The sequence below is a fragment of the Lagopus leucura genome, unplaced genomic scaffold, assembly GCF_019238085.1.
Source record: "Lagopus leucura isolate 7727_CA_CO unplaced genomic scaffold, USGS_WTPT01 Super-Scaffold_100012, whole genome shotgun sequence".
Classification (NCBI taxonomy): Eukaryota; Metazoa; Chordata; class Aves; order Galliformes; family Phasianidae; genus Lagopus; species Lagopus leucura.
The window spans coordinates 18023520-18039790 of NW_024962267.1; the positions used below are offsets into that span (position 1 = coordinate 18023520).

General features: G+C 46.2%; 1 protein-coding gene across 4 annotated transcripts in view; it reads right to left on the bottom strand.

Annotated features, from left to right (window-relative positions):
- The window catches only part of IKZF2 (IKAROS family zinc finger 2), a 103546-nt gene extending 102949 nt beyond the window's left edge, over nt 1-597 (bottom strand). For all 4 annotated transcript variants that reach the window (XM_042874565.1, XM_042874563.1, XM_042874564.1 and 1 more), the window contains exon 1: nt 371-597. The gene's annotated coding sequence lies outside the window, so the exon portion shown is untranslated. The remainder of the gene's footprint in view (nt 1-370) is intronic.
- Nucleotides 598-16271: the final 15674 nt, after the last annotated feature.

Sequence of the window (16271 nt, forward strand, 5' to 3'; positions counted from 1 at the left end):
CCCGCGACCTGTCAAAGTGATCCAAGTCCTTCCTCGCCGCTTTCATCTATTCCCTTTAGGACCCTTTCCCCACACACACACCTCTCCCGTTTTCCCCCTCCCCCCGTTCCTTCCCTCGGTCCCCCGACGCACGGCCGCCGCGCCTCAGGCCGCAGGTGGCGGCGGCAGGGCCGAGTAACGGGGAGCGGAGCGAGAGCTGCCCGGAGAGCCGAGGGCCGGGGGAGGGTCGGGAGGGGGGGCGGCTCCTGACGCGGCGTCCCCGAGGGGAAGCAGCAACAAGTCGGGCCGCGCTCGGCTCGGGGCCCCCCGTGCTCCCGGGGGAAGGCGAGGGGAGAGAGGGAGGGACGGCACGGGGAGAGGGCAGATTTACCTCAGCCGCGCAGGCAGTGGATCACTTCCATGCCCCTTTTGTTTGTGTTTTTATTAGTGCCGCCGCCCCGCGCCCGTGCGCGGCCGCCTATGGAAACTGAGGCAGCGGCGCGGTCGCTAAGGGTAATCCTGCCGGCACTTCCTCCATCTTCGGAGAGCAGGGTTAGCCTGGGACAGCTGGTCAAACCCCGAGAAACCGATCCGCCCGCCGCCTTCACACACATACACGAGCACCGCGCACTCACTCACTCCCTCACACACACACACGCACACACACATACGCGCACATACACTGAGGCGCACGCAAGCGCGCACCCGCCCGCAGGCGCGCGCGCCCCCCCCATCGCTCTCCGCGCGCGCGCGCACGCACACACCGAGCGGGCGCGCGCCGCCGCCCCGCGCGCCTCACCCGGGAGGAATGGATGGAAGGAGGGGGGGGCACGCGAGGGGAGGGGGCCGCGCGGCGGGGCCGCTCAGCACGCTCGGCAATCGATTAGAGGACAAGTGCCGCCTCGCCTCACACGGACACGCGCACACACACACACACACGGTCACACACACACAATCACACACACGCGCGCGCACCGCCCGCTGAGGGCACCGGGCGGCGGAGGGCGAAGTTGGGCGTTCGGAGTGAACGTGAGGTAATTTCTGTTTTTTTGGTTGGCTTTTTTTTTTTTTTTTTTTTTTTTTTTTTTTTCCTTCAGGCTTTGAGCTCAGGAGGGAAAACCCGGATTAAAACGAAAGCTCCTCCGCGGCGCTTTCCCCATCTCCCGCGCACGGTGTGTGGTGGAGAAAGGGCGGGAGCCGCGGTGCTTCCCTGAGGACAATCAGCTGACAGCTCGCTGCCCACACGGCACCAGCGCCGACGCGTGCCAGGGCTGGGGCCGGGTTGGCTGTTAGGAAACGTTTCTTCCCAGAAAGACCAGCGATGCTGGTGGGCACCTGAGTGAGGAAACGCTAGCGCAGGTGATGAAGCGGTGCGAACTGACGAAGGTAGGCACACAGACGGAGGGCCGGTGGAGTGATCCTTTACCCACGCCGGTTGCCAGAGAGCTTCAGGATGCGCCGACTGGAGCTCCTGCGCCGTGCCTACCCGCGCTCCTTGTGGCAGGCTGTAGGTGCCTGAGCCAAGCTCATAACTCCCTCACCGGCGCTACAAATTTTAGCCAATTAGTCATTACACCACATCTGAGGAGCGGGTTAGTTTAACTCTTCTCATTTTGCATAGGCAGAAGGGTTAGGGGACTGGCCCAAGGCCATGAAGAGCAGTGCTCAGAGCTGAGCCTAGAAAGCAGACTTCTTGTTTCCCACGCCTACGTTTCAGCAACTAGACTTGGCTTGCCTGCCTCAGAAAATAGACTGGCATAGCTATAGCTGCGTAATTACACCGTTACCGTTATAACTCTCCTTGTGGACGTTCTCCTCCAGATGGAAAGTGACTTCCCAAAGGCTGTCCAAATGAATTCACTGAACAGCAAACACTTCATGTTTTTGCACTTTTTTTTTTTTTTTTTTTTTTTTTTTTTTTTGTCACCGTGGGGTCAAAATTCCCAAGATGCAGGTCTGGGCGGCTTTCGATAGCTCTTACAAGGCATTGGAAAGCATGGGTAAATGTAAAAGGTGTCGTTGAAATGCTGGAAGTTTTGTCGTCAAGATTTTTATGACGCTTTTTATCAAAATGTTGAAAGCTGAAAGCTTCCAGCTGGCTCTCCTTACAGGTAATAATTTAATAACTAACAGCTTTTCTCCCAAAGCTGTTGGAACCGGCTTGAGTCATGGAAACTGATGGGAAAAACCAGACCCGTCCTCTGCACTAATTATTTCTGGTTTTAATCCCGCTGCTCCGTAAGCTTTCAAAACCAAATGAAGCTGTGAAAACAGGCAAGAGTGACCAAGGGAAAAGCAGGGGACAGACGCTAACCTGAAAGGGTTCACCCTTAAAAATTAATTTGTTAAGTGGAAAGACTGCAGGGATGAGAGCATCTCTACTAGAGCAACATGGGCATAGGGTGAGTCACTGGTTTTATTGCAAAATTCAGCTCTGCCACAGCTCAGGGGCTGCAGCAAGAGCTCCAGTGACTTCTATCAACCACACAACTGCCCCAGATTATACTCTCTGGAGCAGCTGTGGCGACCTTTAGGATCAAGAGGTGGTTTAGTGATCAGGACACCAGCGTTCACATCCAACCATGGTCAGAAGTCCTCTGCGTGGTTTCAACCAAGTCATTATTCCTCTATGTTTCACTTCTGTTTTTAAATTGCAGCAAATAATGCAACGAGAGGTTTTTCTTCAGCTGAGCAATAGCCTGAAAGCAGCTCTCAGCTTTGTGGCAGACTTCTGCCACGCTGTAGAAGCCACCTGGACAAATCTTTTAGAGAGATATATCTGGAACTCCTTTACCCTCTGTTTCCATCCATGAGATCTAAGCAGCCCTCACACAGCCATACCTGCTGTAGACAGTGCTCTGCCACAACAGCCCAGCTGCCCAGGAGACAGCCACCCAGTCCTGAGACTTGTCGTGTGTCCCCAGGGTCTCATGGGCCTCAGTTCTCCCTCGCTGTGCTGGAGGCAACAGAGCTGCCAGGGAGGCGGGGAGGAGAAATTAATGCCTTATTGCTTGTCAGTAACATGCTTCAATAGGTCTGTGATGGGCTCAGCCTGTTTTCAGCAGAGTATTTAACTATATATGCATTTAACTTGTGTGTGTATGCATTCGCACACGTTACTATTCAATACAGCCAGAAAGGCATTTTATGTAAATTCTGTTTTAAATTATCTGGTTCTCATTATTTTGTGTGCTCTTATGAGGTCAAAGCATTCTAGGAGTTAGCTCCCTAAAATCTTGTGTTAGGTATCCACATAAATAATAGCTTATCGCAGCAAAAGCTCAAGGTTTATTTAGATTTAGGAAATTAAAGAAGGCATATCTACCAGACTGCTGCCTTGGACAGCTATGAACACCACTGAGCGATGGACGTCCGGGTCAGCTTTCATGCCTTTAGACTGAACCCTCTCTTTTCTAACCAAGAAGGGGTACTTTGACTACAAATTGGATCGAATCCCAATATACTTTGAGCAGGACAAACGTAGACCTTTCTTTACTTAACTGTGTCGGGCAATCTACAACCATATAAGCTCTAATCTATTCAGTATTCCATCTCCTCCTCTTTACTACAAAAAGGCACTGTTTTATGCTTATATGCACCAATAAAGAGACCTATAAAGAAAATAATGAACATCCTTGAATATTTTCAGGCCATACCCTATTAATTTTAAAAGCGACTCAACATACTGCACCCCTTGTATTTCAGCAAGATAAAAGCCTATAGATTAATTCCTATTAAAACAGTTGGTATTTTCAGGACATGCAGATGTAATTTATGGAGAGGCACAATGCTCATAATAGCTCAAAGGCCACAGAAACTGTAGATCTGTGTCTGTTACTGTAGCTGTACAGGCATTCATTGTACAGAGAGCGGTTGAAAAGACAGAGTATGTAATCTGAATACTAAATTTGTGAATAGTTTCTCACTTGGGCTGGTTAGGCTTTTCAAGAGCAGCGGATGCTTTGTGGGGGACTTTGTAAGACATTCTGCTAACGCATCACGTGGTTGCTGTATTTTCTTCTCTTATCGTTGCTGTTAGAGCTTTATTCATAATGCACAGCATTTGATTCTTAGAAGGGCAGGAGCTCCTGCTCTGTACTCTCCACCTGAATTCAGTGTGCTCTGTGTGAGACAATTTCCACAACAAATCCTGCTTCTTTCTATCAGGTGAGCAACTTGAGGTATATATACACCAAAGGTTACAAGAGATCAAGATTCCTCCCCTCCCCAAGTGCTCCAGTTGCTGCATTCACGTTGCTTGGAAAACAGCATCGTATTTTATGTATTATTATCAACAATAAAAGTGTACAGGTTTTCTATTTTATTATGGAGATATAAATGTATATGGATGCATCACTTATGAGGTAGGGAGATTTTGAAGTGTCCTAACAACTTCTTAATTATGACACGAGCTACTGAGTGTGGATATTTGAGGCTGGGTTCATCTCTTTTCTTTGCACAGCCCCCAGCACAATGAGGATTTATTCGTGACCTGGCATCCCACTTAGCACTTCACCAAAATTAAGAGTCCAGCATTACTTTGCTTATGACCAGAAATCTCAATACCAGCAGAACTGAATACATCCAACGTTGAACAGGGAACAGCACAGCAGTGTATACTTCAGAAGTATGGTGAACCATTTACTGTACCGAAGGATGGAGGCACTTAGGCTGTTGCTGCTCAAGCTGAAAGTTGGTAAAACTTACAGGTGCTGGTTCGGTTTAGCACTGCAGAGGACCAGGGAACATCCAATGACAAATGACCATAAACATGGCTTGGCAACATTTAAACATTTGGTGGGAATGGAGTCCTCCTTACGTTTCTCTTTGACAGGATTAAGATGAATCCTAGAAGGTCAAGTGCTTCCAGTTAGGTTTGAAGGGGCTTCTATAGAACGGAAGACATTTATAAACACCTTCCTTGATGCTACCAAATTAGGCTGCAAAGAGCATGGGAACAGGCCTTGTAGGGCTCAGCCTGCTAAACTATAGCTACATTTGTAGTTCTCATTCTGTCTGAAAGACAGAAGAGATATGGCCACCCAATGCTTACATATCTGAGCTTGTAAGGAGTTGTTCTCAATAACTTGGCAAAGGTTTGAGGGATAAGAACATGTTCTCGAATGCAACCTACGTCTCAAAGGGCAGCCTTGCACCAGTGGCCCCTTGGAGTCCAGGAGCTCCAGGAAAACGCCGAGCCAGCAGGGCACAGACCTCATCAGCCAGGGCTCACCCCACAGCCCTGGAAAGTCAGCACAGGTTTACTGGGATGTACTTCATACCACTAGTTCTTGGCCCTTCACCACTTTTCCAGCATCGTGCTGGTGCTTTTAGGAAGCCGAGGAGAGGTTGTGGGGCATCTTCCAGGCCACACCAACTCCTGAATGTGTGTGGACGTGAATGTATGTCAGTCCCCTCTGCCCCGTTCACATTTAATCAACGCTGCTCTGATCACCGCAGAAACAGTATGTTGTCAGAGTCTCATGCATGAGTAATGAAGCCAGAGCATAAAATTGTCTGAAAAAACAGAAACGCCCAGCTCTCTGCCTCCTGAAGAGGCACAGTTGAGCCAAAGCCTTACGCTGTCTCAGAGGTGAAGCATAGCCTGGAGACTGACCGTGAGCTTGGATCACTGCTTTTAGTTACCTGTTGTGGAGAAGGATGTTCATCTCCCCCTCCATTTACAACAGCAATAGGCACTTCTTTGGCCTCATATTTCCAGGCCGCTTCTGAAGTCCATGGAAAAAGATTGATCCATCCAGGTTGCAACTCCAAGCACCGACATTAAATCCTGCAGAGGGGCGTTTCCTTCCCCAGTGACTACAGAAGGAGGCTGGAGCAATCAGCCGGGCTAAATTACACTTAAAATGGGTCAATCTCCTTGTCTGTACTTCAAGTTCATCACCTAGAAAATGATAACATTTTGTCTCCTCTGTCAACTCTGCTAAAAATGAGGCATGTCTCAGGAGAAGGGCAGGGACTTGGCTATGGCTGGAGGCCGTGCAAGTGGATAGTTGAGAGTATTCCAAAACCAGGGGTTTTGTGTGCCTCCTTTGTGCCCATGAGGGCCGTTGTACAAGTGTCCTGGTGTTGGTGAAGATATGGATGCCTTAAATTAACTGGCCAGATAATCGTTTTTGAAGTGGATTCAGGTTAACTTTGATTAACCACAGGCAACAATTTAGATAATTAAAATAAAACATTAGCATCTTTTTACTCTGCTGCCAGTGTTACATTAAACAGTGTTTGACCACAGCCTTTAAGAGCTGCGTATTCGTTTTTATTGTAACAATCTGCTGCCTCCCTCCAGCAACAGAACTGATACAGTTTTTTTTCAGATTGTTTTGCTTGGTGGTGAGGATTTCTTAATTTCTCACTTTTATGTGTTCTTATTTTACTCCAGTAAAGAAACAACATTTCTCTACACCTAGACGTTACCCACACATAACTGTGCGAGCAAAGAGAACATAACTTCATTCTTGTGGTTTGAAAATGCATCTTTTCCCCTGGTTGTTTGTTTTTCAGAGGATGGTGTTTGCATTTTCTAGTTCTCAGGGTGTTCGAGTCAGTAAAGACATCCCTAGGTCCTTCTACGACAAATACAATACAGGAGTCTTTTCCTCCTGGCTTCTGCTAATACATTGTAATTCTTTCTGAGATCTGGAAGAACAAATGTTGCTGTTTATTACCAATGCTGGGGATTCTTCTAATTAATACTTTGGGTGGTGAAACCATGGCTAAAGATACCGTGGTAGGCCTGAGCCTACGGCAATAGAAGTTTTCCTACTGACTTCAGCTGAAAAGGAACAGTCTAACGGCTACAGTGAAAAATATTCAGAGTTTATAGGGCTATAATCAGGACATAAATAAATAAGTAAAACCTTGCAGATATTAAGATCATCATTTTTGCCTTAAAAATTCTTCTCTGAATTGCTTAGGCCGCACTGCTGAAGAGCGCTTCCCAGAACAGAACTGTCCTGGTGCAAAACATTCACGGAGTTTATAGTGAGGCCATAGAGAAGTACTGGGTCTCCACTTACTGCATGGGGAAGCTGAATGCCTCTGTTGCTGTTTTGGGTTTGTTGGCTTAGTTTTTAATTCAAAAGGGGTATAATTTTGCGTTCAGCTCCAAAGTTTGGTTAAAAATAGCATTGAAAATGACCCTTAAAATATGAAGATGTTTTTCTGTGGACGTTGTAACCAAAGCATCCCTAAGCCTTTATCACTGACTTGATCATAAAGTGATTTCCACACTGCACCGAGCTGCCTTCGTTGGCTGATAACAGAATAGTGACTCTCTGGCAAGGTTACTGTTGCAGGTTCTTGCAAGGTTTTTGCACATTTGCACGTATGACCTTTTGAAATAAAGCGTTCTTCTGACCGCAGATGGTGGCTTCTTCTTGATGAAAGACCTCCGTTAAAAAATCCTCACTTAGTTGTCATCAACCTAATGTTGGAGGTACTGAAAGAGGAACAACTGAGACTTCCCTACAATGTAATATTTGTGACTGCTCAAAGAGACTGGGACATATCAAAAAGAACAAAATACAAAATACCAAACCGTGGGGCTGACTTCTTCAGCATAGAAACGTTTTTCTCCTCGCTGATTTTTTCCACCGCCTCCTTCAAATAGTTTCTTCCTTTAGACAAGGGAAGCTCCATCAGCTCTTTCATAGAGCAAAACTGACACCCACTGGCCACCCCCAGTACTTGAGACACGGTGAGCTAGTGAGCAAGCCTTGCCTCAGGGCAGAGCCGAAGAAAAAAAAGATGAAAGACCCTTTTGGTGCATCTCAGCCCTTGTTCCTTACAATGGACGACATCAACATGGCCAGCAGTAATCCCCAGAGCCCTCTGCCACAAACTGCGATGATGCACGGCATGGTACGCAGGCTCCCCTTCATTCCTTTGGCGTATCATGAGGGAATGGTCACACAAATGCCTCCTACATGACAAAACACCTTTCTAGGTGGACCGGCTTTACTGACCTTTTTTATCCCTGAAATTCAGGGTGAGATTTCACGTGGTCAGTCTCAGCCTTGCTCTTCTTACGGTCTGCCGCACTTCCCTGCGTGAGTTGTTTGCCATCAGCCATCCGCGTGCTTTATGCCACTCAGATGCAGGCTGACTTAATTCTCTTCCCATGTAGGTCTCACTCCTCTGCGTCCCAGGTTTCTCTGAGCAGTTCTCGTTTCTCTTCACTGTCACCTCCGATCTCTGCAGCTCTGTTAGCAAGGCTCCCAAAGATAATGTTTCCAACTGAGCACAGGCTCTGTGCTGTGTGAAGACGTGTCCCTTTCTGCCTCCTTGTCACAGCACAGCCCAAATCACATTGCCATTTATACTTTTATTTTTCAATTGCACTGCATGCTTCTGTCTGATTTGCTGCCCACTTAGGCTCTTTCAACATGATTGCCTCATAAGTAGCTCCTTCCTACTGAATATCTTTGTTTTAGATTGTATTTATCTCCTCATGGAGAACTTCAATCTTCCCAGCAATTCAATCTAATTCTTTTATTTCCTCCACATGTCATATATCATCATGTGCTACCCTCTGGTATTATTTACTGATCTCATTTGCTCTTTTAAACTCTTCTCCACTGCTACATGTTACTGATTTCATGCACTGCATTATCTTCTACATGGAACACGCTGCTTTGCTGAATGGTACATTATTATACTTCATGTAACCCACCTGCCCTTTTATGCCTGCATGATCACTTTGCGCTTTAGCTATTTTAAACATCATGGTCGTACATTATTCAAAATTTAAGGCATGGTATCTCTGAAGCACTGTTCTGTTTCTTATCACAGTTTCCAGGCAGTATAGAGTAGCTTCAGCTGTTAAACAGGGAAGGATTTTTTTTTCAGTGCTAAGCATCTTGAGCCCATGCACTTTTCTCCCTGCCTGTCCCACTGAGCTGGATCAGCCTGCAAGGAGAAAGGAGCTGGGGTAAGCTGTGCTCACCTTTTCTGAATGCTCACCCACTTAGTTCTTCTCATGAGGGCTTTCAAGGATAGGCAAACTATGCTCTTATTTCAGATAATTATTTTTGGAGACTGCCAACAGGGACCAGCATTCTGACTTCAACCTGCATTCTCAATTTTAATTTCTCCAGGTGAGTGAAGCATCACCTTGCATTGCTTTAGAGGAACTTGATGAAGTTACAAGATTATTTGGTGATGCTTAATAGCGGGTTAATTAACAATTTGAAGCCAACACGCAACAGCAGCTTCTGTAGTGTGAACAGAGGCCATGGTGTTGCTCCATATTTACTGTAATGCTATTTACACCCACATCAGCCTCAAAAGCTTGTTCTCAGCCATGGCCTCACTTCAGGACAGGCTGCATCCCGAGCTGTGTATACGAGTGACATTTGAAGGAATCAATCAAAGTTGTTGGAGCCACTCATTGTCACACACCCAGCATAAATATTCTAAGGCAGAACACTTCCCCCTCCACCCTTGACTTTCTGAGTCCAATTGCTTTGAATTGGCCCCGCCATTAGCAAGATTCAGTTCTGAAGATCAACTTTGTCATGGGGAGCCAGTAAGGGACAGGTTGTGGGTCTTGGTTAACAAACTAAAACCATTCAGGTGATGGCTGTACAACGTTATTTGTAAACACGACACCCTGTGAAATAGCCTTGTCTGACAGTACGTTTGGGAGCAGCAGGGAAGGGGCTGGAGGGAAAGCCATATCCAAGCACTGATGTATCTGAAGCCTTCAGCAGAGTTATCCATTACTGGATCTCACTTTGCAGTCCAGGCTTGCCTAAATTACAGTTTCTCCCCAGCTAAAGCATGCGGTCTCGTGGACAGAGGATGAGGATTGCAGCATGTGGAGCTCATCTGTCCCCAGATGTCACCGCTTCACAGAGGTGGTGTGATTGAGGGGACACTTCGCTGCCTCTGGGGCAGACAGCCTCTGTGACCACTGAAGTGAAGCAGCAGGTATCTCCCCCGTGCTTTCCTTCACAGAAATCACGAGAACGGGTGAATGCTCACCTCGATTCATGCCCACACAAATGATGGTGTTTCTCTGCTGGCTTCCATTTGAGTGTTCTTTGCCTTATTAAGACTAGTTTTGTCTCTGTGTTGTAGGATTCCCAGGGAAAATAATTCTTGACATAGAGAAACCCCAAGTTGTCGGCTTTCAGATTTCAATTTCCAATGAAATTTCTGAGAAGGAACCCAACCCATTATCATCATCCTGAGAAATGATTACTCAAGATCTGCAAAGAGGCATTATATGCTCCAGCTCTCTGTGTGGAAACACGGCAATAGGCTGTGTGTTTGCAGACGTGCAGCACCTATTTCATGGGTGCGATTTCATGGTCGTGATGGAAAACAGAGTCCCTGTGCACTCCCATGCTACCAGTTCACAATTCTGGAAGCCCACTGTTGGGGTTGGAGTTACAGTGTGGTGTCTCTGCAAATTCCCAAGCCCGTACTAAGCATTTTGCCCTGATGCATCATCTTGATTTTAATTAACTTTTTAAAAATTAGCATCCTACCCACTCCGGTGAATCCTGTTGAGAGTTCTTTACTGAACCATAAACTGTCAGGTTGGAACATTAGTACACTTCCCTCCACCTTCTTACACTAATACTGAGCGATGTATCTGCAGCAACAGAAACAGACATCTTTCCTATATAGCAACAAAAGACTTGAGGACAGTTCTGAAACTGGATCCGTTTGCAAATTTACACCAACCCTTTTGCAGGTTTGGATTCTGAAAAAAGCCATCAGAGGGAAAAAGAAACATAGAGAATCTTCAAGGCCAGCAGTGCATAGATTTCCCTAAGATCACATTGATGAAAGTGTTGCAGTAAAGTTACAATGCTCCTGGGTAAAGACTCATCATGTACTTTACTGTGTGTTTACATGTGTAGTTTGTTTATGTAGACTGTTGGATGAGGGTTCCCTGTGAAACGAGGAACTTCAAGATGCTGAAACCCTGGAAAACGTCAAGGACGAACAGCTTTCTGACTGCCCATGCCTTCAACAAGATCCCTCAGTATGCACACAGAAATCCAGACACCCAGTCCAGACGTGCAATCCAGGCACTTGTTGTAAGCGGTGTGTATTCTGGGAGGAAACCCCAAGAGACAGTTTTAACAGTTCTTCCAATGCAAGCTTGTTTATGAGTCACAACCAGTATTTCCATGAATTCACCAGCTCTGTTTCTGTCATGAGACAACTGCTTTGGGAGCTGTTAGTTAGAAGTGCAGGTGCTTTGTTCCCATTGCCTTCCTTTCGGCAGAGTGCAAGATGGAGACCTTTTCTTCCCAATTTGCAGGTCTGCGTCCCAGTCAAATAAAACTCTTAAACCAAACTCTCCATTTGCAGCTAGCCCTGATTAGAAGGTTGGATTAGATGAGTTCCAAAGACATATTTTCCAACCTGAATTCCTGCACATACGCCCTAGTGCTACCAGTACCTAGTATTTACTTGAAGTCTCCCAAGGCCATCAAAGGCTCAAAGAGATTACAGCCCATAGATGCAAGAAGCAATGGATGTCAGTCAGAAAAGGCAGCAGAAGGTACAGAACTAGAACTGATATCTGGTGATTTAACCATTTTTGCAGTATCATTCATAAAGAGGAGAGATTTCAAGGGAAACTGTGTGCTCATCCCAGTTTTTTTGCCCTTCATGCATATTTAAAATCCATAGACAATTTCCAGTCTTTCAATTACCGTGGCTTTTTTTGTTTTGCTTTGTTTTCTTTTGTTTTTTAAATTTATTTTTAAAGTTATTTCAAAAATACACTGATCAAAGGGCTTTGTGGAATTGTAGCTTGCTTTCTACCTTTTCATCAATAATGGAAATACCCAGCCGAGGCACAGTGAGCGTGTGGCTGTACTATTTATTGCTTTCCTCTGGGGAGCCATTTATCTTAAAACTACTACAGTTTACTTTCTAAAACGTGTCTGATTGTAACACTTGCAAATGTAGATGTTGAAAGTTGTCTCCGATAATTTATGCTCTCACTCTTCCAGATCACACATTATTTTTGAAGGTTCCCTTCTCACAACGATGTTCCCCATTTTCTCTAAAGCAAAGAGGGGGAGAAAATCTCACCTACAGTACGGCTATATGAAAGCTGTGAGGATGAAATGAAGTTTGCACTACGTTGCTCTCAATGCCAGGCTATTCATATTGGGCCACCACCTACACCATATATAATACTAAGGCCAACATCGCAGGGGAAAGGCAGAATTTACTCAAAACTACTGAACATTTGCTGATTTAACTAGTGCAGAATAGGAGAAATGTGGAAAACAAAACTTACCATGCAAGTTTATAGTGCCTGAAGACTCGTCCTTTACCATTTATCTCAGTGGACAGAAAAATATGCAATTTGATGGAACGTTTTCCATCAAAGCCCCAAACATTTTGTTTTGCATTTTGGTTTCTGCCAAACTTGAAAAACGTCTGCCACAAAACAGAAGTTTCCTACTTTTGGAAGCACACTTCTGGACTTGGAGCCTTCCATTTCCCTAAGGAAAAAAAGCAGCACGCTGGATGGAAATTATTCCACTGTCCTTATATATATATATATATATATATTGTGTGTTAAACTTCAAGTTTTCAGTTGAAAAAGAAAAAGTGATGGAAAACAAGTGGGCTACTTTCAATCATCTGTTAGCCCACAGCTGCAGGCAAGGCAACAGAAAGAAGTGCCCAGCAAAGGCTCTGTGAAAGGAAAACTGATGCAGAACAACTGAGGAATCACTTTGTTGGCCTTATGCCGGTCAAGTTCCTCGTTTAGAGTTAAAAGCACTCAGTGTCCAGTGATTTCTTGCTACTGTTTTTAACAAATGAGACCCAGGGTGGTGTCACAACTTGGAAGGCATTCCAGACCTTTTTTTCTGCACCTTGTCCCCTCCACATAAACCAGAGCTCACGCTGCTGAGCACCAGCGATACCCAACGTGACACAGAGGGCAGCAGAAACTACAGGGCTTCCAGCCAGGTTTGGGTTTGCCCCAAAAGAAAACCAAATCATCTGTCATCTGCTACCTCTACATGTTTGTGTTAGGATGCCAATTTGGGCACAGCAAAGTGAAGTGTTGGGGCACTTAATGGCGACTGGGGCTGGACCTCATGAGCACATCCCCACAAAACAGAAGGCTCCCACAGAACAGAATTAGGGTCATGCAGGCTGCCTGCTGCCTCCTCCTGTCAGAACGCTTCCCCCACCAGAAGGTTTCTAGGGCAGGAAAGAGAGGGGTGATTTACAAAACAAGTCGAAACTTTCCACTGCACTTTTACTTTCTTTTTCTGTGGTGAAAGGCAGATAATTTTGATGTTTACTATCAGCTTTTCCTGTTGCTATTGTGCAGGCTTAACGTAACTGCCGTGCTATAATACTATACATCTGCTCTTTGAAATGCAGTGAATGTCAGTTAGGCAGTATTTCTGCTTCTTGTGGTGTCAGAGTAATTAACATCTCTTTCTTTTAAAGTAAGTGATGAGCTGATACATTGAAGTCCCCGCAGAACACGCCAGATAGCGTTGAAACTGTAGAAAACACCATGGAGATGAAGGCTGCCTTTCAGCACAACCCTTTGGATAAACCCAGGGCAAAACCCCACAAGTGCTTTAGGCAAGAGTGCTGGGTGATGTGCAGGCAGGCAGAGCAGGGCAGAGGGGTGGATGGTGCAGGGCTGCGGCCCCCTCTGCTCTTGGAGCCCGTTAGGCTCACATGCAGGTAGGAAGAAGAGCACGGTGCCCCAGGCCCTGCTAGCAGATCCTGACCAGACTTGCAAAGGACAAATCTGCCTCCAGCAGAGATGTTCCATGCCGTGAATCATCCCACATGGCTCACAGCACAGCCCAGCACCCTGTCATGTAGCGTGGGACACGTCTTGCTGAGGATCTGGGCAGGCGATGCCTGGGCTGCTTTGATTTTGTTCTCCAATCCATTTGTCCACCCTTGGACGCCTATGTTGCTATTTTTCTTCGTACAGCATTGAGTTGCATTAAATGTTTATGATCCTATTACAGGATACAGTTTTAGATTACCATAATAAAAGGGAGTTGGTAAAACTTCATTATCTGTGGTTGCAGAGGAAGAATAAAATCTTACACCTACATGTTTGTCCGTAACATTGCTTGTAACGACTAAGGCCAAGCACACACATACACACACACAAAAAAAAAACCCACCAAAACAGGAACCAAACTGGCTGTAACTGCCCCCAGTGTCACTATATGTCACAGTGCTGGACGTAGGCTGTATCAAGCACATGGAGAAAACTAAAGCTACAATTTCATTGCCATTATTTCAGGTCAGCCCTTTAGCTTCCTGTGCTACCACAGTGGGAAGTACGCAGCTGTCCAAGTACAGCAGCACAGCCTCAGCAAGGACCAACTCACATCTGACTCTGGGAGTGGAGCTCTGCAATTCCTGTGATCTTTTCCTTTAAAAAATAAATTGCTGGCGCTTTAATCATTTATCAGAATGAAGAGTGTTTGTTTCAAAGGCGCAGAATGAAGGCTTTAAAATTATACTCTGTTCTTCCTTGGCTTCTGAGCAAATGCAGGAGCAATAACGCTTTTAGGCTCTGCAGAGATGCTTTAATTCCTTTCAGTTCTACAGGTAAAAAAAAGTCCCTCCTCCTCCCTCCTACCAGGTGTGTGAGAAGGCACATTTTGATAAAACCCTGTTCTCAGTTTTGAGTTCTCTATAAAAGAAAAATAAAACACACCAAAGCTAAAACACGGTGCTGACAGCCCCTGCAAAATACTCGCCTCTTCCCCACCCACGGCATTTAAGAGCTCGGTTTTGCAGCAAAGGGATGCAGAGAAGAGAAGAAACACAGGTCCGAGGGAGAATTCCCTATGGTCTGCAGGGAGGAGCTGTCTCCCTCATGCATTTCTTGTGTCTGCTTCAATTCCTTCGCCTTTCCCCCAGAAATCTTCTCTGCACGTCCTCATGAAAGCAGGGCAAGCCGCAACCTCATTGCCAGCTGTGGCCTCCAGATGTGCTGGGGGATGCAGGGACCCGGCTGGGGCCCCTCCTCTCTGCACCCACCCCATTCCTCTGCTCCAAGTCGGTTTTGTTTCTGCTCCCCTCACCAGCAGAAAGTGGGGTTTGCATGCCTGGGAGCTTCATTTTGTAGAAGAGATCTGGAGTGTTCCTGTTCACCAACTCGTCTCCTCGAGCTACTCTGTAAGCAGCCGTCTCGTGCCCTGTCAGAAACTAACAGTGGCACACTCTGTACATCAAATTCCTGTTCAGTAGTTTGCATGGAAAGCGCTGAACATCCAAGAGGCATTTTCACACAAACAGAATTATTAGGGCTTGGGTGCTTCTGCCCACATGCAAGAGCTGCTTTCAGGGCTGCTGCTTGGAGCAGGCTTGTTTGAGACACGGTTTTATGGGACGACCCGAGCCTCCCAAGCTTTGAATTCTTGTGGCTTCCAGCTCTGGGGGCACGGGGGCTCAGTGAGCGTCAGCCCAGGCTCCTCAAAGCTGAACAAGAAGTTAGGGCCTATTAGTCAGAAACCACCTCAAAGCTGCCGAGCTGGAGGATGCCGGAGCCCGGGGTGTGCTATTTAACACCTGCCTGCTTCTGCTGCAACTGTATCCTACCAGGCTGGTTCCAGTTGCATTTGTGGTGAGCTAAACAAAACCCCAAATCTTCAGCAATGACTTTAACACTATTTTAGCTTTTTTCCTAGGGCTGCTGCTGAAAAAAGTCTGTCGCTTGGCTACCTTAATCTCAGTGCAGTTTGTAGGGAGAAAAACACAGGTTGAACGCCCCGGCTCTCTATTTTATAGACATGCCAGTTTCAAGAATCAGAGGTGGTTGGGTTGGAAGTGAGGTCACTGGTCCGGCTGGGAAGGACAAAAGTGAATAGAGGGGAAATGGAAATGAGCTGCAACAGAAGGACACCACTAGGAATGCGTCGTCTCCTAAGAACTAAAGGTCACTCTGGATGGTAAAATTCCTTTGCAAATCCAAAGCCGTCTGCTGGGGCAGCACAGGAGCATGCTGACAGCTATGGGGAACGGTCGTGTCCTTCCTGGCCCTTCTCCCTGCTACCAGCATCGGGTGGTTAACAAGCTTTGGAAGCAGGATGGTTTTAAATGGAGTGCACCATGGGTATTCTTCTTTTAAGAGTCAAACCAGAGGAATCAGCCACCTAGGAGCAGAAGCAAATATTTATGGATGAGCTATGGCTACTAAATTCCCTTTCATGGCTGACCTCGTTTGTTTTTTTTGGTTTTTTTTTTCTTTCTTTCTTTCTTTCTTTCTTTCTTTCTTTCTTTCTTTCTTT